We start from the raw sequence: 23,699 nt of genomic DNA, 5'->3' as shown, positions 1-23,699 counted from the left end.
ATGTGAGAAAACGAGTGACATGAAAAAATGTTTTTGGATTTGTGTAATTTTACTCTCTCTCCGAACGAGGTGAAATGGAATGCCTGAATTAGAGCTGAGGGTGAAGGTGTTGTAGAAAACCTGATCACAGACAGGCTCTTAGAACTGATATGATATATAAGATTAACAGATGAAATATCTATTTTAAAAAATAAAAGATTTATTTAATCTCAGAATCAAATGTGAGGAAGAGAAGGTCCTTTTTTTGTTTGTAGGGTATTCTCAGCAAACCATATTCCTGGACAGGAAAAGAAAAAAAAAAAAACTTAGTATAGCTGGGACCGGGAGAACCTTCCTCCCTCCCAGTCACCCACTGACCCAGAGTCTCAGTACCTGTCAGTCCTACACTTTCGCCACCAGGCCCAGAGGCTCCCTGGTGATTCCATTTATTTGCAACTAAAACAGAATTTGAAAAATAAATAAATAAATAAAAAATTCTGCTGAGGTTTGCAGCCAGTCCACCTTGGATTGATCTTGTCGGACTCGGGGGGGGTGGGGGGGGGGGGTGGGCGAGGGGGGCATGCTCAGTTGAGATCTGAGTCGGATTTAAAGGGGGGTGGGTGGGGGGGGGGGCACCGGGGTCAGATTGACTACCCCTGCAGGAGTCCTGGAAGGAGGCTAAACCACAGGCTCTGAGAAAGTGCGAGAGATCAAACCGCTACTGAACTTCCCTTTTTATTCGCCCTGCTCGGTCCAGCTCCCTCTCTGTGAAGCGCGCTGGAGTCTGTAAAAAGCAGCCCTTCTGAGTGCAAACCATTTATTTTACCTCAGAAGCGATAAAAACTGAATTCTACCGTAGACGGTACTTTGTAACGAGTGACGGGGTCTTGGTCTCATTCACGCGATTGTCTGAGCTTCACATTAGTTCAGCAACTTCTGAAATTCTCAGATAGGTGGTATTGGATTTTTTTCTAAAGGAGTGAAACCATTTTACTGCACTTAAAAAAGCTTAACAGAAAAATAGCTTTGGAAATTGTCAAATAACGTCTTCTGGCTTTTCTAAAGGAACAAAAATCATTTGACAACACTGTGTGTTTAAACCTTAACGGAATAATAACTTCAAAATTCTCAAATAACTTGCGTTTTTTCTGAAGGAACAAAAATCATTTGACTACACCGAGTTTAAACTTTAACAGAAAAAAACTCATTTGGAAACAAAAAGCCCAGGCGAGCTGCCCCCACGCCCCCTCACTCTGCAGTATGGACCCCGAGTTCTGTCATAATGAAGAGCGAGGAGTCAGACAGGAAGGGAGCCGGTCGCAGACAGGAAGTGCACCGGTACCGGCCCTCTGAGGGGGCCTGGCCGTGTCTTTATCCCGTTCGCTAATCGTTCTGCTTGTCTCGGCAAATCGCGAGCTGGGAAATGCAAATGCCGCAGGCTCCCCGGCGACCTTGCCGTCTGGTATCAAGGTCAGAGACGATTACCGAATCCTTTGTATTCTCCAAGCGCGGAAGATTAAACGCTTAGCCCGGTCCGGCGCGAGCGGACGGAAAACAGCGCTCGTTTTATGTGCAGCGCAGAAGAACCAGGCGCTGAAAGAATCACAGAGGCACTGAAAGATTTACGCTTGTTTTTGTTGTCACTTTCACAATCCCCCGTTCCGTTTTTTTGATTGTAAGCCAACTCGCCTTTACAGACACACCACAGCACGCAACATCACACATTCTCTCGTCACTCACACACACCTCCTCTCTCTCACACACACACAACACGCACACCCCTTACAACACACTCACATCTCTCACACACACACACATCTCTGTCACACACACACACACACTCACACTCTCTCTCTCACACACACACACACACCACACTCTCTCTCTCACACACACACACGCACTCACACTCTCACACACACACACGCACACACTCTCTGTCACACACACACACACTCACACACTCTCTCTCTCCACACACACACACACACACACACCTCACACCTCTCTCTCACACAACACACACCACACACACCCACACCACTCAACACCACACACACTCACTCTCTCACCACACACACACTCCACACACACACTCTCTCTCTCACACACACACACACACACAACACACACCTCTCTCACACACACACACACTCACACACACTCTCTCTCTCTGTCTCTCACACACGCACACTCACACACTCTGTCTCTCACACGCGCACACTCACACACACTCTGTCTCTCTCACACACGCACACTCACACACACTCTCACTCTCTCTCTCACACGCGCACGCAGTCACACACACACACTCTCCCTCTCTCTCACACACGCACGCACACACTTTCTTCGCCCTCCCAGCGGCCATGTTGGCTCAAATTGTCGTCCGCTGAAGAATCCAGAGTTACTCTCATAATCCCCTGTTTAAAGCTCCTGAATAATGGCGCTACACGGCTCTTACAAGTTCACCAGAAAAGCTCCCCCCCCCGCCGCCCCCACCCCACCCCGAACATCAGGCGAGCCGACCGGGGGGGGCGGTTTTTGTTTCCCCGAGTCCTGCTAACGCAGATCCATCGGCAGCGGACTCCGCGGGCTTATCTCCGAGCAGAATCCAGCTCCGCCGGGCCGGCGCTGGCCTTCTGGCTAATCGCGAAGCGTGCCGCACGCGGACCGGCTTACCGTCGGGCCCTCTCTCCGTCTCCGCCGCTCATCCTCTTATGACATTACACGAAAACACTCATCGAGCCGCTCTCATTAAAGGTCAGGAAACAAAGATGGAGCAAACAACACTGACAACTGAAAACAAAAACATTGTGTGTCCAAACCCCCGATACAATTCTGAATGTCACTGCCTTTAATGTGGCATTAAGCATACAAAACTGAATTTAAAAAAATAAAATAAAATAAATAAATAAATCCTCTTAATCATTTCCCACAGGCAATTTGGGGAATAACATCCCAGCCCTGATTGGCTGGGTTCCCAGCGTGTTTGATTGAATGCCATTAGCTTCGCTAATTGCATAATCCAGTATCTGGTGTTTGCAAATCTTGTTATTTTCTATCCTTCGGACACTTCATGCCATGATAATATATGCACATTTCAGCGCCGCTGAGCAAACCGTTTTTATTATTTATTTTATTTAAATATAATCAAACAGTGTGTCAATAGTCTCCTGGGGCAATGTGCCTGAGGACTCGTGCGCTTTTGGAGGGAAGCGCATTTCCATATCTACACCGGCGGCTACGTCGCGCAGACGATTAAATGCGTTTAACATTATAGGAGCCCGTCAAGATATGAACTTTCTCATCTGAGCCGCCGAGAGAGGACGTGCGCGCTGAATTTCCGGGGGTTTGACGGAGGGAGGTCGCCAAACGCGCCCTAATTAGAGGGAAAAATCTCCACGTTGAGCGCCACGTTGCCACGGGAACTCCCGCCATTACAAAAACAACCCGGGAGAAAAGGCTTCAGCTCCTGCGTCAGCGTGCGCTTGTTTATTCTACATTTTTTTTTTTTTTCTCCCCCTCACTCGATTCTGACATTTTGCGGAGACGGTTGTGGTGCGGACACGCAGCGGAGGTCACCTCAAAAGCAGCTTCATCAAAGGGGGACCTGCGCACCGTTAGAAAAGGAGTGGTCTGCGTCACCTTAAGTCGCACGTTCCCTCTTCAAAAGCAGCCGAACCTAATTAGCCTCAGATCAAAATCGCGTCAAATGCCATCTCTCTCCCGTCGCCAAAAATCTGGCAAATGGCATTTGACAGCTTGGCCGTGTCTGAACACGAGCGGCCTGGTCCGGGGGCGGGAAACAGCCTATCAGAACGCACTGCGAGGACACAGACGGCCTGGGGTTAAATCAGAGACGGGGAACAGCCTATCAGAACGCACTGCGAGGACACAGACGGCCGTACGCGGGTTCAAACATGCGAGGAACCCGAGGGACGAGACGAAGCCTATCAGAACGCACTGCGAGGACACAGACGGCCTGGGGTTAAAGCAGAGACGGGGAACAGCCTATCAGAACGCACTGCGAGGACACAGACGGCTTGGGGTTAAATCAGAGACGGGGAACAGCCTATCAGAACGCACTGCGAGGACACAGACGGCCTGGGGTTAAATCAGAGACGGGGAGCAGCCTATCAGAACGCACTGCGAGGACACAGACGGCCTGGGGTTAAATCAGAGACGGGGAACAGCCTATCAGAACGCACTGCGAGGACACAGACGGCCTGGGGTTAAATCAGAGACGGGGAACAGCCTATCAGAACGCACTGCGAGGACACAGACGGCCTGGGGTTAAATCAGAGACGGGGACAGCCTATGCAGTAACGCACATGACGATGGGACACAGACGGCCTGGGGTTAAATCAGAGACGGGGAACAGCCTATCAGAACGCACTGCGAGGACACAGACGGCCTGGGGTTAAATCAGAGACGGGGAACAGCCTATCAGAACGCACTGCGAGGACACAGACGGCCTGGGGTTAAATCAGAGACGGGGAACAGCCTATCAGAACGCACTGCGAGGACACAGACGGCCTGGGGTTAACAAGACGGGAACTCAAACGCAGCGGGCACAGAGTTATCAGGGAACCCTCAAACGAGCACAGCTGGGTTAACAAGAGATCTCGACCTGCGTAGCATTGGCTATTTTTTTAGAACAAAGGGGGGTGGGTAGTTTGGGGTGGGGGGGGGGATTGCTTCTCTGTCTAGCGAGACTCGACATGTTGTGCTTTATGATTAGGAGACTGGGGTACAGGGATCTATGAGCTTTGATTTGTTGCGTTGTAGGATTCAGAAGTTCAAAAGCACATTCGTTTCAGACTCTTCTAGTGTCGTGTTAGCTATAGAGTACAAGGCTTTGTTTTTTTAAGTTTTGGGTTTTTTTCCTCATTTTTTGTGGAGAAAATATCTTGGATATTTCAAAGCAAAAAAGAAACATGAAGCATGAAAGAAATAGTGTGCTCATACAGTTGTGTGTGTGTGCGTGTATGTATGCATGTATGTGTGTCTCCAATTAAATACAAAACTAAGCCATGTTTACACCATTTTTTCCATAATTACATTCTGCTGAGCATGTGAAATGCCTGACCCACCATGTGAAAAGAGGGAAGTCGATATACAGAACAGCCGAAGGTGGACGGGTCAAATCAATAACCTCTGCGTATGACCAGACCCCCTCCCTACGACCACTCAAACACAACAGCCTTCAAATGTGCACTGATACAACCACTCAAACACAGCAGCCTTCCATTGATACTATCACACAAACACAAGATCCATAAAATCTGTACTGATATGACCCCACAAACACATCAGCCTTCAAATCTGCACTGATACAACCACTCAAACACAACAGCCTTCCACGGATACTATCACACAAACACAACAGCCTTCAAATCTGCACTGACACAACCACACAAACACAACAGCCTTCCAATCTGAACTGATATGACCCCACAAACATAACAGCTTCCAAATAAAACATCTTTTTTTCCCATTAATTGACCAAGCTCTCCCATAAACATCCAAACAGTGTTTGTACTGTTTTTGCAATTAACAGCTGTGTTCGGTTCACTCATTCCTTGGTTTTAATCACTAGTCTGATAACACAAAACAAACTGGAGCAAAAAAAAAAAAAAAAGATCATAATGCTGTTTACTAAAAAAGCATTAAGTAAATATAGACACTTGGAGCTGACGAAAGAATCTGGACACAGTTGACTAATTATACAAGCCACATCTCCATATTTCCTGCGTGTTATTAAAAGTGAATGAATTCCTTCTCCCACAAGGATTATAAAGAATGTTAATGGAAAGGGTAATCAAGTGAAACTGTGAGCTAACTGCCTGCCCTGTTTATGAGCCTCCGCTGCTCTGTCGGAAACAGATATAATGTGTTTAATTTATTAGTCATAAAGAAAGGCCATTTACCTTGCTTAGAAACTGATCGTCGGGCAAAAAAATGGGCCGCGCGAAAGCACTAATTAATTTGAGAGCAAAAGCAGATCGCGGTGTCAGACATGGCATGTGAGAGACCGGTTCTGCCGTTAAATAACGTGCTTTAGAGGAAGCGTTCAACTAGATGAGCAGGCAGCCTACATGGGCATTACTGTCACTGGATAGTGGTGGTGTGTGTGCAAGCATGTGTGTATTTGTATGTGACTGAGTGCATGTTTGCATGTGTGTGTGTGTGTACGTATGTATGCGTGCGTGCGTACATGTGTGTATGTGCATGTATGTTTGCGTGCGTGCGTGTATGATGTGCATGTCTGTGTGTCCGTGTGTGTGTGTGCGTGTATGTGTGTGTGTGAGTGTGTGTGTAGAGAGAGAGAGAGAGAGAATGCAGGAAGAGAGATTAACATAAGAGCGGCGGGATGGAAACAGCTTGCCCGTTTTGCTGAGCGTAAGCAGAGGAGATATGGCGGCGGCGGAGCCACCAGAGTAAATTGTTTTAACGCGAGCGAGGCCGCGCACCAAATGCAATTCCGCTCGGCTCCCTCGTTTGGGTGGCGGTTGTTTATCGATCCGAGGACAACAATCCATCTGCCGGTCCTGAAGGCTCCGTGAATTGCTTCAGACGGCCGCGTTTGCGCGCACACACACACCTGTCACTCCGCCGAAAATCTTTCCGGATAAATCCAAACGCGGATACGCCGAGGCAATGCCACTGCTACCAGCCCTTTAAACTTGATTGAAACAGAAACGCGATGAAGTTATTAGGCACAGATAAAGTTCGCTATTGACACTTTCAATTCGATTCAATTTTATTTGTTTAGCACCTTCTGCAGAGAGACCGCCAGAAACAGGAAATAGGAAAAGGAACTGGGCAAGACAGAGCCGGAATCCCCAAAACTCCAGCAGGTGAGGCGCAAAAACAAAAAAAAAACCCCAGAAAAACTCCCATGTGGGAAGAAAAAAAAACAGCCAAACAGTTGTGAGAAATAACTCCCCGAGGGGAGAAATCTCAGGGGTATCCAGGATGTAAACAAGGAGCCCATCGTCTGCTGGCCAGTCCAGTGTCTGCAGCTAGGCCTAAATCTAAATGGTAATACGCAGGTAATGGGAAATCTATACTGGTCTATTTGCTGCGCTTCATAACTGCACAACCTAACAACCCCCCACCCTCCTAAGATAAATACAGAAATACCAACTAGAATATTAACCAGACGCTTCAGCCTTCCGTGTACAGTTTTATATTATTGAAACTGTGGCGTCGGCGGCGTTATCTTTTAACAAACCCTTCCGCACAAATCCAATTAAGAACTCTTAAGTTGTAACACAAGGCATGAGACGCTTGACTACGGGGATTTATAACTTCGCTCCGTCGAGTTCCTCTTAATCGAGCCTATCCAATTCTAACGGGAACGTTATTATTATTATTTATTTTTCGCCTCTCCGCGTTAAAGCCAAAATGCGGAAAATGCGCTGATGAATCGCTCGATTTAGAGATGTTGAACTAACGCCGCATAATGTTATTAACGGCAGTTTCTCTCTCTCTCTTTCGCCCCCGCAAACCGGAGAAACAGCGCACGGCCAGACCGAGTCCATTCATCCCCATTACTGCCAAAAACCTGCCGCGAAAATCAGCCACTAGGGCCCCTTCCCCTCCACTACCTCCGCCTCACCTCTGCGAAAGACGCCGCCGTCTCGTTTGATACGGGGAGAATGAATGACTTTCGCCTCTCAAAAAGACAGCACATTAAAAAAAATGTAAAAAAATTTTAAACGAGAAATGTTTGCTGCCGTTTCGTCTCTTTCAGTTTGCAAAATCGTCACGAGAAGCGGTTAGATCATCACGCCCCAGGGAGTATCACCACGCATTTTTCACACACGCTCAAATATATGAACAGAGCCAATTTGGCAAATTTAAGCGAGATCAAATATACTTCCCAAGCACAGAGGGAAACATCAAACTGATCTGTATCAGATCTGCTGCCTCATTTGTCTCTGCAAGCAGGCCCTGAGCATCCGGCGGAAAGGCCGTTTGGCCAGCTGTACTTGGCTAGGGCACTGCTTTAGCAGGGTGTACCACAGAAGTCCGGCTGTAACTCACCCTTATAAGAACTACGAAGGTTTTGAGGTGAACCACGTGTCTGATCATCGTCACAGTTCCAGAACACACGGTTTGCAAGACGTTCGTGATATACGATAACAATGAATCATAACCGACACGCACAGCAGAATTAATAACTGTAGCTCAGAGAGCTACGGAAAATGTGCACCTGCATGCGGACGTGGAATGTCACGCACATGTCTGTACGTGTTGGACATCATGCTGAGTGTGCCAGCTGGTGAGTATGCATTCCAGCACGTGTGTGTGTGTATGTGTCTGTATCATGCTGTTGCATGTGCGGTATGAGGTATTATGAATATATTTATGTGTGTGTGTGGTGTATAGTATGCATGCTGAGCTCTCGATTGTACATGCGGACTGTGCATGATGGTGAGTGTGTGTGTGTGTGTGTGTGTGTGTGTGTGTGTATGTCTAGGTGTGTGTGTGTGTGTGTGTGTGTCTATGTATGCATGGGTGTGCATGTGCGTGTTTGTATTATGAATATATGTGCATGTGTTTGTGTGTGTGTGTGTGTGTAATGTAGCTGTTTGTGCTGTATTTGTAAGACTGTGTATGTGTGTGTGTGTGTGGGGCGTGTGTGTGTGTGGGCTGTGTGTGTGTGTGTGCTGCATGCGCGTGTATCGTATGTATTAAATACGTGGCTCAGGAATCCTTCCTGCTGATCGGTCATTCGCAGCACGCAAATACAAGACAGCGCTGCCTGTCCATCCACAGGCCACAGGGTGAGAGAGAGTGTGTGTGTGTGTGTGTGTGTGGTGGTGGTGTGGTGTTGTGTCTGTGTGGTTTGCCATGTGGCTGTTGTAGTGTGTTGTGGTGGGGTGGGTGTGTGTGTGTTTTGTGCACTGTGGTAAGTGGTGTGTGAAGTGTGTTTGAGAGAAAGTGTGTGTGTGTGTGTTGTGCATGTGTGCCTGTGTGCATGTGTGTGTGTGTGTTTGTGCCTGTGCATGCGAGTGTGTGTGTGTTTGTTTATGTGTGCGAGTGTGTGTGTGAGAGAAAGTGTGTGTGTGTGTGTATTTGTGTGCCTGTGCGTGCATGTGTGTAAGTGTGTGTGTGCCTGTGTGTGTGTGTGTTTCTGAGAGAAAGTGTGTGTGTGTGTGTGTGTGTGTGTGTGTGAAGCCTGCCCTCACCTGCAGGTCAGGAGAGCCATGCCCTGCCTGACACTGCAGCTCGCTCTCACCCCGCACATAGCCGTCTATCTCACTGCCTGCCGGACTAATGAACAGACGAACAGGGACGCTACAAGCAGCGGCTTCACAAGCGGCTCCAGGTCACGGGGCTGCGCTCTTATGTGTAGGTATAATTAACAGCAGGTCGTAGTAGGACCCTGCGAAGTGAATTCGCAGTCGGTAATATAACACCATGTTCTGCACTAATTACGTTGCATCGACTCCAGATTAAATAAATAAATAAATAAATAGAAAACTGTCAAGGATCTGGAAAAGCCGAAATAACATGGAGGAACAGGGACACCAAAAGCCCACTATCCTCATGAATAAACTATTAAACACATATAAACACATTCAAAGTGTGTGTCCTACTGACGCCTTTTTTTGTTGTTGATGTGTTCTAAAAATAGATGTTTTTGCTCATTGTTCTAAGAGATAATGTCCAAATTATGATATCACAGTCCCCATATTAACTGGACGGACGGATGAATAATGGTGGAGATTAGCCGACTGTGAATACATTCAAGCAAATCAAACTACCATCACACTGCACCCCTGGACACTGCATCCGTACCCAGCTAACAGAAAAGGTTCTCACACCGTCACTGGAAAGTTTTGTCAATGTTATAACATTACCACAACGTGGCAGCAACATTGTGAGAACGTCCACTCAAAAGGTGGACCTGAGCACCAGATATATCAAGGGACATTCCTCCACTGCGTTCCTCTGCTTTTTAAACACGAGGAACAAAAAAGCACACTTAAAAAAAAAAAAAAAAAATGACAAGAATGACATTCTTAATCGACCATTCTCTGCATTTTTTCATGTGTGTGTGTTTCGTTTTTGCGCTAGTATTTCTATAAAAAAATAAACTACGTCCACTGTTTTCATTTTGAAGAACTGGCCCGTTGTTTTTTAAGAATCATCACTCACCGTGCGGGTCATTCAATATTGATGGTCCTCCTCCCCACTTTGGGTTTGATAAGCTCCTGGGGGGGGGTCAGGGCCTTAAAGTGAGCTCTTTCAAATACACACACTTAACAGGGGAAGCCACACAGCGTGCGCCAGACACGGCTTCTGCCATCCACTCCCGTAGTTCATACAGCCGAGCCTTTTAAAATCTTCATTCATACTTCATGACCTTTTTAGTGCCAAGACGGGCAGGCAGCCGAGACTTGCATTGATATCATTTGGTAAAGGTTTCTTTCTTTCTTTCTTTCCCCAGAACATCTGGAATTCGTTCTTAGAAAAGTGAGAGAAAAGGAAATAATAATTACAGAACTTTACGAAATGGAAATGTTAGGATACAGAAAGTTTGTGCTGTAGGAGACAGACAGATTGTGGTATTCCAAAACTCACGCATGTAGAGTCCGCTCATTGTTTACAAAGACAACCAATAGAACAGTGGGAGAAATTGGCCTATAGGTGCAACTCGTATACAAACAACCATCAGAGTTCATGCTGTATGCGCACAAATTTGAATATATGTAAATGTAACTGTATAAACTCCACAAACTCTAACAGTTGAATTGAACATTTTTGTGTGAATCCCTGTTGCTGGCTTTCTGTATAATAAATGCTTCCTGATTTTTAAACACTAACTTCGGATCTGCTTCTACCTGGAACGACGGTCACTATTGTTCTTGGCAACATTTCTGGTTACCAACAGAAACAAATGCAGGTTTTGCAGCACACCCGTGTTGGACCGAAAGTCCTCCGAACAGCAGGGGGTGCTGTCCAGAGTCTCATATCCGCATGCCCTCCCATCCCACCCATCACGCTCCGCTCATCCGTGACTCAATCGGGATCATGTTGACAGTAGGCTGTTGTTGCCATGGCGGTGGTGCCATGGGTTGGCCAGGCAACCCAGGGACGGCCACTCAGAGTTCACAGCTAAGTATAGGGACTGGGCGGGGCTGGGACATGTGGAGCAGTTCAGGGATGGGGGGGGGGGGGGGGATAAAGGGCCAGGGGGATAAGGGGCAGGAGCTCATATATAATAAAGCAGATTAACCAGAAATGACATTGCCTTCTGCTACTGTACACAGCCATTTTCACTGCCTATGGCTGACATGTCTATAAAGTAATTGGCAGTTTTATTTAGATAATGGCTTGATTTGACAGAGGTGGTAATAAGCACTGGAGGCACGGGTTACACAGCACACACACGCTCACATGCACACACACACGCACACTTGCAAGCACACACACACATGCACTCGCAAGCACACACACACACACAAATGCACACGTACACACACGCGCGTAAGCTCACACACGTGACACACGCACACTAAAGATAATTTGCATTTATGTTATGTTATGAATACATGCAGACAAAAGAAGGTCATTAATTTGGAAAGATTTGTTGTTTTCCCAAAACGTAAGCACACCCCTGGATACTGAATACATGCAGCTTTAAATTACTGATTTGTACATAGATATGCACATTTATGAAGTATTAAAAAAATTTATGGATTAATATGTATATGCTATTATTATGTGTGTTTTGGATACATTATGTGTTTTAATGTTAAAAAACAAGATGAAAAACATAGCCTTATAGATACATTTAGCAAAGAAGAGTTTTGCACCCCCTTGGTTCTGGTATTTAGAGTGGAACTAAAACCCTAAAGAAAAGTTCACAAAGAGGACAAGACCGAGAGTGCAGCCGCCCTCAATCAGATCACGATACATAATAGATAGCCGCGTGAATAAATTATGAAGGACCACCATGAGAATATAAGGGGTGGTAAAGAACTCAAAATGGCCCATCCCAACCCCCCGTCCCGAACTGGCTCTAAAAACAGGGAACCCAACCAGGTTCTCCATCAGGAACAGTGTGCTTCATTTAAATTTGTTTGTTCCCCACAAAAATCAGCGTGGAGAGCAATCGGCAATTACAAAGCCCCTCCCGGTTTTCCGATGAGCAAGCGGAGGAATTCTCTGTGACATTCGAGCGGAGCTCGTTTTTTCGGGGCCGGAGCCGGGCGATGTCCTCGCGCCGGGGGGGTCGATGAGCGGCTTTTCCGAGCGCGTAGCTGCCCCGCGCTCGCGCAACTCTGACATTCTCCAGCCGATAAACACACAGAGGCAGCTGAGGCGAAAAGAGCTGGGAACAGCGATCAACCCCCCCGCACCCCCCCAACCCCTCCCCCGTACCCCCCACCCCTGCATTTCTCCGCTCATGTGCGTCCGGTCAGGCGCAGCTCAAGCGACTGTCAGCTCCTTCTTGACCTGCAGAATTACTGTGGGGGCCCCCCCCCCCACCAAAAAAATTATTTTTTTTAAAATGTTGCAGAGGACCATATTGGTTTGATCTGCTGTTATTTAAACAATTTCCCCGGCTGCCAATTAGTCACAGCTGTAGTATTCAAGCCATTTGTCTGGGAACAGTAGCTCATTATTTGTTTCAGGGGGGCGGGGGGGTTATGGTCAGTTCTTTGCAGCTTCATAAGCTGTAATTATATTTAAAAGTCCACTAAGTAGTTGACAGTCGCAGCAGAACATCTGCTAAAATTCCTTTTCGTCACACCAAAATAATTCCCCGACCGCAACATCGCAAATTTACCAAAAAAAAAAAGGAAAATTGGCCATGCATGACATTACCTCGTTCTATTTAGCATTTAGAGAAAAAAGGAGGGGTGGGGTGGGGGGAGAGGGGGGGGGTGACAGTGCACCAACTGCCGAAATGCTAGTGTACGGGAAGGAGAGCAGAAGTGCACGTGCACGAGCCTGCACGCACACGTGCACGAGCCTGCACGCACACACAAGCGCACTCCTCCCCGGATTAAAGTTATTCAGCAGCAGCTGAGCAGTGATATTATTGAGAGGCCCTCACCCTGGGGGGGGAAGGGGGAGGGGGGGGGCACTAAAAGCAAATCCCGACCCTGTCCATCGTCAATAATGCAGCGCGAGTGCGGGTTAAAGCGAGTGCGCCGTCGGAAAGCCACATAATTAATGCGCCGGGGTGGGGGGCGGCGGGTCTCCGACGTCATGAAGTTTGAATGAGAGCAGCTTCGCCGCGGCTGTCCGACTGTGTTAGCGCATTAGCTCCGTTACCGCGACGATGGGGTGAGTCACCGCCCCCCCCACCCACCCAACCAACCCCCCCCGTTTATCTCCGCCCCGCCTGATGCTGATCTAAGTGGTGGTGGGGGGTGGGTGGAGGGGGGGGAGGGGGAATGGAGCAGAGCGAGGCCGCTGGAGGAAACGGTTCTGCCGATTCCGCTCCATCGCCAGTCACGGCTGGTTCAGAGCTGGCCTCGACTCGCTCGCAGTTAAAAACAAGGGTGGGGTGGGGGGGGGGTGGGGGGGGGGGGAAACCCCTCCGGCTTAACTGTGCGCTCCGTGTAAGTTTGAGGTAATGTGACGGTCTGCGGATTCTGGAAGCAGGAAGAAGAGGCACAACAACAGCAGCCCCCCCCTCCTCACTTCCTGATGCACTTTATGATGTCACACAGCCGGGAATAACTGGTGCCGTCAAAAAAAAAAACAAAAAAAAAACCTGCAATTTTCAGAGGCAGAACAATCCGTTCAAATGTAACTAAATACAATAATAATAAAAAATAAACTGTAATCGAGCATTGCAATTTGCAGTAATATGTCATGTTAACTTCATGTGCACCAGGAGGGTGCCCAAACTTCTGCATACCACTGTGTGTGTGCATGCCTGCGTGAGTGTGTGTGTGTGTGTCCCTGTGTGTGTGTATGTGTGTGTGTGTGTGCGTGTGTCCCTGTGTGTGTGTGTGTGTCCCTGTGTGTGTGTGTGTGTGTGTGTGTGTGTGTGTGTGTGTACGATCAGTTCAGCTTCCGCAGGATTTATGAGCACTTCTGTACGGTGCTGAATTAAGCAGGTCGAACAGATTAGCATTTTTATGGAGTTGCTCGGCGCATTATCTTCGCCTCGGTTCGCCGGGTCTGGGGCTGGGAGCCGTGCGTTCCGCGAGGAAGTGTCACCTTTTCGAGAGGGGGGAACGAGACGCCCCAGACACCCGTGATCTCACCTGCGCAGCATCGCTAACGGCGCTAGCGTCGCTTCCAGGGATGACGCAGCAGAAATCCCCAGGGGCGATAACGCCGCGTTTTCATTGGCTCCCGCACTCGGAAGCACGCGCCTGTCTATCAGACGCGCTTGATATGGAGGTGCCAAAATGGGGCTGTCAACAGAAAGTGCCGGATTTGCTCCTGCTGATCGGTGGGATCTGCAATATGACTAAGTGGTCTTGTTTGCTTAGTTTATGCGGCTCAAGGACAAAAGTGAAAAGCCAAGTCCTTCAATTTCTACTTCTAAGGAAGTGCAACACAGGCAGCATTAATGGCTTCTAATTGTAAATACAAGGATAGTGCAGGAGTGGTTGGCAGTTGGTTTTCACTCCAACCCTAACAAAGCACACCTGATTTCAGCAGCTAGATCAGGGCTGCCCAACCCTGTTCCTGGAGATCTACCATCCTGTAGGTTTTCACTCCAAACCTAACAAAGCACACCTCATTCAACAACTAGAGCAGGGCTGTCCAATCCTCTTACTGGAGATCTACCATCCTGTAGGTTTTCACTCCAACCCTAACAAAGCACACCTCACTCAACAGTTAGAGCAGATCTGCCCAACCCTGTTCCTGGAGATCTACTGTCCTGTAGGTTTACACTCCAAACCCTAACAAAGCACACCTCACTCAACAGTTAGAGCAGATCTGCCCAACCCTGTTCCTGGAGATCTACTGTCCTGTAGGTTTACACTCCAAACCCTAACAAAGCACACCTCACTCAACAGTTAGAGCAGATCTGCCCAACCCTGTTCCTGGAGATCTACTGTCCTGTAGGTTTACACTCCAAACCCTAACAAAGCACACCTCACTCAACAGCTAGAGATCTCAATGAGCTGCCAATCAGGTGTGCCAGATTGGGATTGAAATTACAACCTCCAGGAACCAGGATGGGCAGCCATGATGCAAGCCATACTCCAGAGAGCTATGTTATAAAACAAGGGGTCCTCAGTCTTATCCAGAAAGGGCCGGTGTAGGTACAGGCTTTTGTTCCAATCTGGCAGATACACACCTGGTTCTACTAATCAGCCACTAGAGTCTTTGCAAAGGGCCCTGATTAGTAGAGTCTGGTGGTGTAATTGCTTGGTCGAAACAAAAGCTTGAACCCACACCGGCCCTTTCTGGACAAGATTGAGGACCCCCTGCTATAAAAAGACCCACAATTACAAAGGGTCTCCTTCCCATGCAAAGACTGATGGAAACGACACTAGCTGTTAGAGCGGTTGGTCAAAACAGCTACTAATATTTACTAAGGAGTGACACACACAGCTCAAACAGATCTAAAGACAAGTCTGCAGCTCTTCAGTCCGGGTGACTAAACTGCCCATAAATGTAAACTGGCTCGTACACACGCACAACCGACACAATAATGGCTTTTTTTGAGACGGCGTTATTAATATTCATTAATCTACCGTAAATGTGACGATCACAAAGCCTGAAGACTGACAGTGCACAGTGTGCGCTTCTCTTTCCCCAAATCCCTCGACGTGTTTTCGTTTAATACTCGCTGGCAGGTTCTCTCACGTGTGAAAGGCTGTTTTGAGTATTCGCCTTTTTTTTTATTTTTAAAGTGCTGTCAGATATATTCAAGTGGCTTGGAGCTTCCAGATATTCCTTTAATACGTTGTGTATTCAGCGTATATGGAGAGTGGAAGAGAGCCTATAAAAACGCACGACTACACGTACCAACGCGAAGTGGAGATCGCTGCAGGTAAGCGGCGGGTAAATTTGGGCGGGAAATGATCGAGGCCCCGGTTTGGCGGAGTACACATTCTCTCTCCTCCTCACCCGGCAAAACAATCAGATGGTCGAGAGGAGGGGAATTCCTCCTGTGGTGGAGCGCCTCCCGCCTCCCGCCTCCCACCCCCACCCCCACCCCCCCCCAGAGCAAATCTTCACAGGTCATCTTCCTCCCCCCCTCAAAGCACCGGTCATCTTCTGCCCCCCCCCCCCGGGGCGCAGGTCATCTTGCCCCAGAGCATTTGGGGCTGCAGAGTGGAACTGATCCAATTGCACAAAGCAGTCTCTATCAAGAGCACTTATCCCCGTTTTTAATGCAGGGACATGGCGGTGGTGGTGGTGGTGGTGGTGGTGATGGGGGGGTGCAGGCAGGTAAGTCTGAATGTTACTCTCGCTCTCAAACCTCATCGCTTTTTAAACTCCGAGCGGTGCTACGGAGCGGTTGAGGAAAGAACGAGGGAAGCGATGGTGAAAAGCAGTGGCTGGCTGGCTCGTTCAGGCGCTCGCGTTCAGAGGGAAAACAAGAGAGAGAGCGAGCGAGGTCGGACCCGCTAGACTCCGCGCCTCTCTGAGTGCATCATAAAAGCTTCTTATCTCCCGCCACGGGGACGTTTCAGCTCCGCACCGATTGTGCCGCGCACCTGAAGTACACTTCAGCGGTAACAGGGTCTGTGTTTGTATTTAAAATACTGCGCAGCGATTCAGCTGGAAATGAGATGACACAAATGCTATTCGCTTCTTGACTTAGACCATTGCTTTCACATTTATGCACTTAAAAAAACAGACTAAATAGACAAGGACATTACCCTCTATGTGTTTTTAAATAAAAAAATACATTCGGTAGCAAATCTGAAATGAAAAACATCTACAGTACAAGAAAAAAGCTTTTATATTCTTCTCCATCTTTTTTTTTTAAATTAATGACAACAGTATATTCATTCTTTCATTCCGTTAAAATTCTGACTGAAAGGTTTAAAAAGTAAAATACACAAGTCTGGATATGCCATGAATCTGTTCCCTGTTCCTGATCAGAAGGGAACGGAGACGGACACATGTTCCGGCAGCAATTCCTCAGGCAGATTCCAGCTCATAACTTCCGATTTTGTCGTCACCAACCAACCCCCCGCCCCCCCCCCCTGATGTGCGGAATAATTAAGCGACTCCCAGCACTTTCACTACTCATAATGGCCAATCTAAAGATCGTTATTAGCCGTAAACGCTTGACTTGCGGTATTTATTATGCCGTTCTGTTTCCTATTAAAACTTCGGGCGGGGTCTGATTTACGCGAAGAAGGTGCTTTCCTGGGTGTTTCGGGGGCTCTCTGTACTGTTTCTCTCAGCGGCGGATGAAATTGCGGCTCAGAGATTAAATTGCTCCCCTGTACTGGCCAGTCAACATAATCACGTCAGACGCAAGGCTGGTTTTCCCCACGCAGGAACAGAACGAAAAAATCTGTTTCCCCCACCCCAAATGAAATATCAGTCATGCTCGATTCCATCGACAGAGGTTTATGGTTTCTGCGACGGGGACGGGGGGGGGGGGGGGTCGGGTGCACCTGTCTTCAATATAGCACGGTTAACACTGTCAGTTTTTTCAATGCGCTATTATTCCGGAACCTCAAATCTCCTCGTTCCTCTTCTGTTGACGCCTGGAATGTTCTGGGCGTTGAACGCACTGCGCTGTCTGTCTCTTAAATCACCACTACATCCACCCAGACCCCATTCACAGAAACAGGAAGCACAGAAACCCATTCTGTCAACTGTTTAGTCCATATTAGAAGGCAGCATATTATCAAATGCCCTTGGGAAGGGGGGGGTAGGGGTTGGGGGAAGTGGGGGGGCTTGTGGGGTGGCTGAGCGGAGGGGGCGGGGGCATAAAGGTTTTAAAGTAGAAACCCATAATGCTCAATTTCAAGCAAATTACCACGGCGACCCCGTCGCCACGGCGCTGTCGATGATCCACATCATTCTCCATAAAAACCCCCCGATGGAGACGGATGGGGTGCCACCTTCTGAGCAACGAGCAGCAGTCAACCATGCAGCCGCTGATGAGGGCAGATGTTATCGCCCCCCCCCCCAGCGATATTCCCGGAGGGGGGGGGTAACCCAACACTGGGCCCCCCCATCCCGAGCCTCGAGACCCCAGAGCACCGGAACAGCCGGGGGTTTAACCTTTTAGTCAGTGTTCCTCCAGGGCGGGGCAGGCTTCGGCAGGTAGCCTGCCAAACCTCAGCCCTCCTCAGCCTGACAAACTGCACCAACACTGCAGGTCCTTAACCTCCAAGTAATCGCTCTCATTACCTCTCCTACCTCTCTCTCTAACTCTCTGTCCATTCTCTCTCTCCCTACCCCTCTCTCTGACTTTCTCTCTCTCACACACACACGTACACGCACACACAAACACACACAGACACACACACACACTCTCTTGCTCTAAATGAAGAACGTCTCAACCGAATATTTATTACTCAATCATAACATGTGTGCCCTGTACCTGCAGAGCTGACTTTATTAGAAATTAAATTGAAACTGAATAAATTACAGGCGCCAAGCGTGCGCATAACACTCAGCCAACATGTTATTTATCATCTACTCACAGGAGACTCACAGGAATCAGCCCTCAGACACCACCACAAACAGCCTCAGACATCAGGCCTCAGACATCACCACAAACAGCCTCAGACTGCAGGCCTCAGACATCACCACAAACAGCCTCAGACATCACCACAAACAGCCTCAGACTGCAGGCCTCAGACATCACCACAAACAGCCTCAGACATCACCACAAACAGCCTCAGACACCACCACAAACAGCCTCAGATATCACCACAAACCGCCTCAGACACCACCACAAACAGCCTCAGATATCACCACAAACCGCCTCAGACACCACCACAAACAGCCTCAGACTGCAGCCCTCAGACATCACCACAAACAGCCTCAGACTGCAGCCCTCAGACATCACCACAAACAGCCTCAGACATCAGGCCTCAGACATCACCACAAACAGCCTCAGACATCAGGCCTCAGACATCACCACAAACAGCCTCAGACATCACCACAAACGGCCTCAACCTTCAAACGCACAACCTGGACACACACACACACACACCTTGATTTTGTGCCGATTCATCTCCTGGTCCTGGAAAAAGCTCCTGACAGCGCGAGATTGGCATTTTCATTAGAAGAGAGCGACCCAAACGTTTCACAGCCATATGGGGTATGAGTGGCTTAGGATAATTAACAGCTCCGCTCCAGGGAACAGCTACTCCTCTCTGTGCATCTGTTCCTCTGACTGCAGAAGGGAGTGTGTTAAACCTCCTTACTCAGGTGTGTCTGCTACCTGCACTTCCTGCATGCAGTGACATCACTTCCTGCATGCAGCGCTGTCACTTCCTGCACGCAGCGACGTCACTTCCTGCACGCGGCGCCGTCACTTCCTGCAGGCGGCGCCATCACTTCCTGCACGCGGCGCCGTCACTTCCTGCGGCAGGAAACGCTTTGAAACTGCCGCACCTGGGAAAAGGAAGTGGCGCCTGGTTTTGCTTTCATAAGAGCGATGTTCGCCGAGGGAAGGAGCCAAAACAAATACGCACCCCGCCGTTCCTCTTTGAAGTCGGCTTCCCGCGTCTCTCTGTGATTTCTGAGCCCTCAGCTCGACCCCCTCAGGTGCACCCGCGTCCACCGAAACGCTACCCATAATGCACAGCGGCGCGTGTGCAGAATACGGAGTCACACACACAGGCACCGCTCGAGGGCAGCACAGCGGTGCAGAAGGTCCCGGGTTTGAGTTCCCTTCCCGTGTGGAGTTTGCACGTTCTCCCCGTGTCCGTGTGGGTTTCCTCTGGGAACTCTGGTTTCCTTCCACAGTCCAAAGACCTGCAGGTAGGTTAATTGGAGAGACTACATTTCCCATAGGTATGAGTGAATGGTGTGTGTACCCTGCGATGGACTGGCAACCTCTCCAGGCTTTACTCCTGCCTCTCGCCCAATGCATGCTGGGATAGGCCCCAGCACCCCCCGCGACCCTGACCAGGAGTAAGCGGGTCAGATAACGGGCGGACGGACAGACGGCTCAGGTGATCCTGAGCCTGTTACACCTTCAGAGCCCAGCTCTCTTTGTCCCGTCCACACATTACCCATATCAGCCTCATCTGTAAATATTTTCTGAGCCGTTCCCTCGCTTGTTTACAGCAAGGAAATCCCGATACTCGCGTTTTTCTTTTTTTTTTGTCATTTCTGTTTTGGAGTTGATAAAAAGCCCAGCCCAGCCCAGACTGAATGAATGAATGAATGAATGAACGCTGTTCACTTCAGGCAGATCCGATACAGAGCTCTGGAGGGCGTGCGCTTGCTTGTTTACTCTCTAGCGAGAAATATTGACACGTCAAATTTGATTCAGCCGGCCGGCAACGAGGACCAGATGAAGTGGCAGGACTTTGATATTCGGTGGATAAACAGGATGCACTTTCTGCAGATAAAAGCGAGAGCTGCACACCCTCGGCTCGCCCGCTTTCCGGGGGCATCCGCCGTCGTATCTGAGGGGTGAGTAACGATGTCCTGGGACGGGTGCTGTCAGGCCAAGTCACCTTTTTGGTTTGATACATCCTACTCACGCGCGAGAAAGGTCAGAGCCAATGTGAAACCAGAGGCGCAGTTTCTTCAGATAAAGCAGTGTGGATTCCTCCTAATGCTTAATAATAATAATAACAACAACAATAATAATAATCATCATCATCATCACCAAACGCACGCGCTCTGCCAGGGAGGTCATAATGGTAACCACGGTGACGGGAGGGTCACTGAGCACCGGCCAGGAATGTCTATTTTCATGAAAACGCATCGCGGCGCTGTCCTTCAGCACCGGGCGTAGAGCTGGGGGGGGCGAGGGGGCAGGAGGGGGTGTTATCACCGAGAACAAAATTCTGAATTTCGCTGGGAGCTGCGGCACAACTATATATCACAGCGCTCGTGGCGTACGAGTATGAGACACACCCCCCCCACTTTCACCCCCCCCCCACCCCATCACCCCCCCCAGCCCGCTCCATCACCCCCTCACCCCATCACCTCCCCACCCCTGCTCCATCACCCCCCCAGCCCGCTCCATCACCCTCACCATCACCCCCAGCCCGCTCCATCATCCTCTCACCCCATCACCCCCCCCTCTACACCCCCCACCCCATCACCCCCCAGCCCGCCCCATCACCCTCACCCATCACCCCAGCCTCTCCATCACCCCCAGCCCTCCATCACCCCTCACCCCCACCCTGCTACCACCCCACCCCATCACCCCACCCCCCAGCCCGCTCCATCACCCTCACCCCATCACCTCCCCACCTGCTCCATCACCCCCACCGCCATCACCCTGACCACTATCAGTAAATATAAGTTACCACAGCGACTCACTTCTCTGGGGACGAAAGCTCTTCAGACACCACTGCACTCCAAGACAAATAACACTCATCAGGTCCACCGCGTTTCCCCCCACGCCTCATTGGCTGGATGCTGTTTTTTTGTGTACCATTCCTCCTGCCACTGCATTAAAACTGGACTACATTTCCCAGCAGGCACCAAAACTCCACCTCAAATCCACTCTGAGATCAATGGCCACATAACAGGAATAATCACCTTACGGTACACTGGCTTATTAGAAGCAGATGCAACAGTAAAGCCTCACCATACATGGCTAATTAGAAACCAGATGCAGCATGTTCCAGTAAAATCCCACATTTTTTAAACAAGTGATGTTGGGAACACAAAGAGTAGTTTCTTAGTTTTTTCCTTTTTTGGGAGCAGCTCTGGTGCACACGCCCTACGGGGTCTGACTGAGAACAGAGAGGGGCCCAGCAGGACAGGCTCACCGTGGGCGTGGTGCGTAAGCTCTCCTATAAATCCACCCCCCAGTCTCAGCTCAGCAGGGGGGCGGGGCCCAGTTTCAGCTCAGCTGGGGAGGGGGGGGCACACCGAACCCCACACTGAACCCCCGGCCCGTCCTCACATCTCCTCATGAAATATGCGCGCCGTTCCCCCACAGCTTAGCGCCCCCCCGCCGACAATCAATCCCAGCGCCAATTAATCTGGGAAAAAATCTGGATCACACGCACTACTTATGAAGCCCTCCGCCCCCCCCAAAAAAACTCTAAACTTTTTCAACTTTTAAACATCAAAAGACAAAAACTCATTTATACTAAAGAAAACGAGGTTCGTTTTTTTTTTTTTTTTTTTTTTGCCTGCCATGCCACCGGAATCCACCCCAGGAATCCACCGTCGTCCTGGTGATTTTACACACGGCTCACACTGAACACCGCCCAACCCCTCGGAGGGAAACAAGACTCCAGACGCGCGTCGCGGCCTAGCAGAGCCGCCGCAGCCTGACGAGGAGCTCAACCCGCCGGCGTCCTGTATGTGGCAGGTCCTCACGCCTTCGCACTTCAACAGCACGTCTGTGATCGCATCTCCGCCTTTTTCTCCGGCGGTAACGCCGTTTGTTTTGCCACGTTAAATGCGCTTCGTGTGGCTCTGACTAAAAGCGTCTGCCAAACGACTAAACTAAACTTTAATTGTTTTTTTTATTTTATTTTTTTTAAATGATTTTAAAAGGAGAGATGCAGACCGCCCCATCCTCCTCACTTATTTCCTTTGGGGGAAAGCAGAGAGGGTTACAGAGGGGGGGGGGACGGGAGGTCACTGTACAGAAAGGGGGGGGGCTTCACTTCAAGATAATGTTACGAGTGCAATACAAGGGCTGGATGGAGATACAAGTGTAACATGAAAGTGCTAGAGGAACAAGATAGAAGGGTACAAGTGATAAGACTGATTCTAGATGGGAGTGCCCCGCAGAGTAGTGACAGTTAGTCCATGTACTGTCTGAGGAGATTTTTGTCAAATAATTCATCCGAATAAGCATATTTATATATTTATACTCCAGTATTTGTTAAGAATGGTATGACAATGTGAATATCAGCCGAACCCTAGCATGCACATGATGTCTAATTTACATGTTTTCAATGCATAGGCATTCATCTCTCTTAATTTTCATAAATGCAACCGCATTTTGACTCATTCTACTGAATAAAGTCTTTAACTTAGCGTGCACTGTGTGAATTCTGTTATGATATGGTAGTGTAGTGCAGATAAATATTGGACATATTTTGGTTATTTGCATTAAAAATATATATGTTATTATCTTTTACACATCCACTATCCTTGCAGGTTTCCGGTTGGTTGCTTGAGTTGAGTTTCATAAAAGAAGATGATATTTCTATTATGGATCATATCTGTTTTTTTAAAATTCAATTTCTGCAGGGATTGTGCCATTGAATTACAACTGGTGATAAAAATGAAAAAAAGCATCCAAGTCAAATAAAACAGTTTCTCTTAAAAATATTAAATGATCAGCATTTTTGTTGCTGACCGCGCTAGCGTGTATTATAATGAATAGTTTGTACAATAGCCTCTCCTGCACCGCACCATATCAAAACCTTCAGCCTCTCCTGCACCCCACCATATCAAAACCTTCAGCCTCTCCTGCACCCCACCATATCAAAACCTTCAGCCTCTCCTGCACCCCACCATATCAAAACCTTCAGCCTCTCCTGCACCCCACCATATCAAAACCTTCAGCCTCTCCTGCACCCCACCATATCAAACCTTCAGCCTCTCCTGCACCCCACCATATCAAAACCTTCAGCCTCTCC

General features: G+C 48.8%; 1 protein-coding gene across 5 annotated transcripts in view; it reads right to left on the bottom strand.

Moving 5' to 3' along the window:
- Positions 1 to 23,699, bottom strand: part of fstl4 (follistatin-like 4) — a 247,226-nt gene that overhangs the window by 95,758 nt on the left and 127,769 nt on the right. The gene's annotated exons all lie outside the window — the stretch shown is intronic.

The sequence above is a fragment of the Anguilla rostrata genome, chromosome 9 (assembly GCF_018555375.3).
Source record: "Anguilla rostrata isolate EN2019 chromosome 9, ASM1855537v3, whole genome shotgun sequence".
Lineage (NCBI taxonomy): Eukaryota > Metazoa > Chordata > Actinopteri > Anguilliformes > Anguillidae > Anguilla > Anguilla rostrata.
This window is presented reverse-complemented; position numbering and strand designations above follow the sequence as displayed.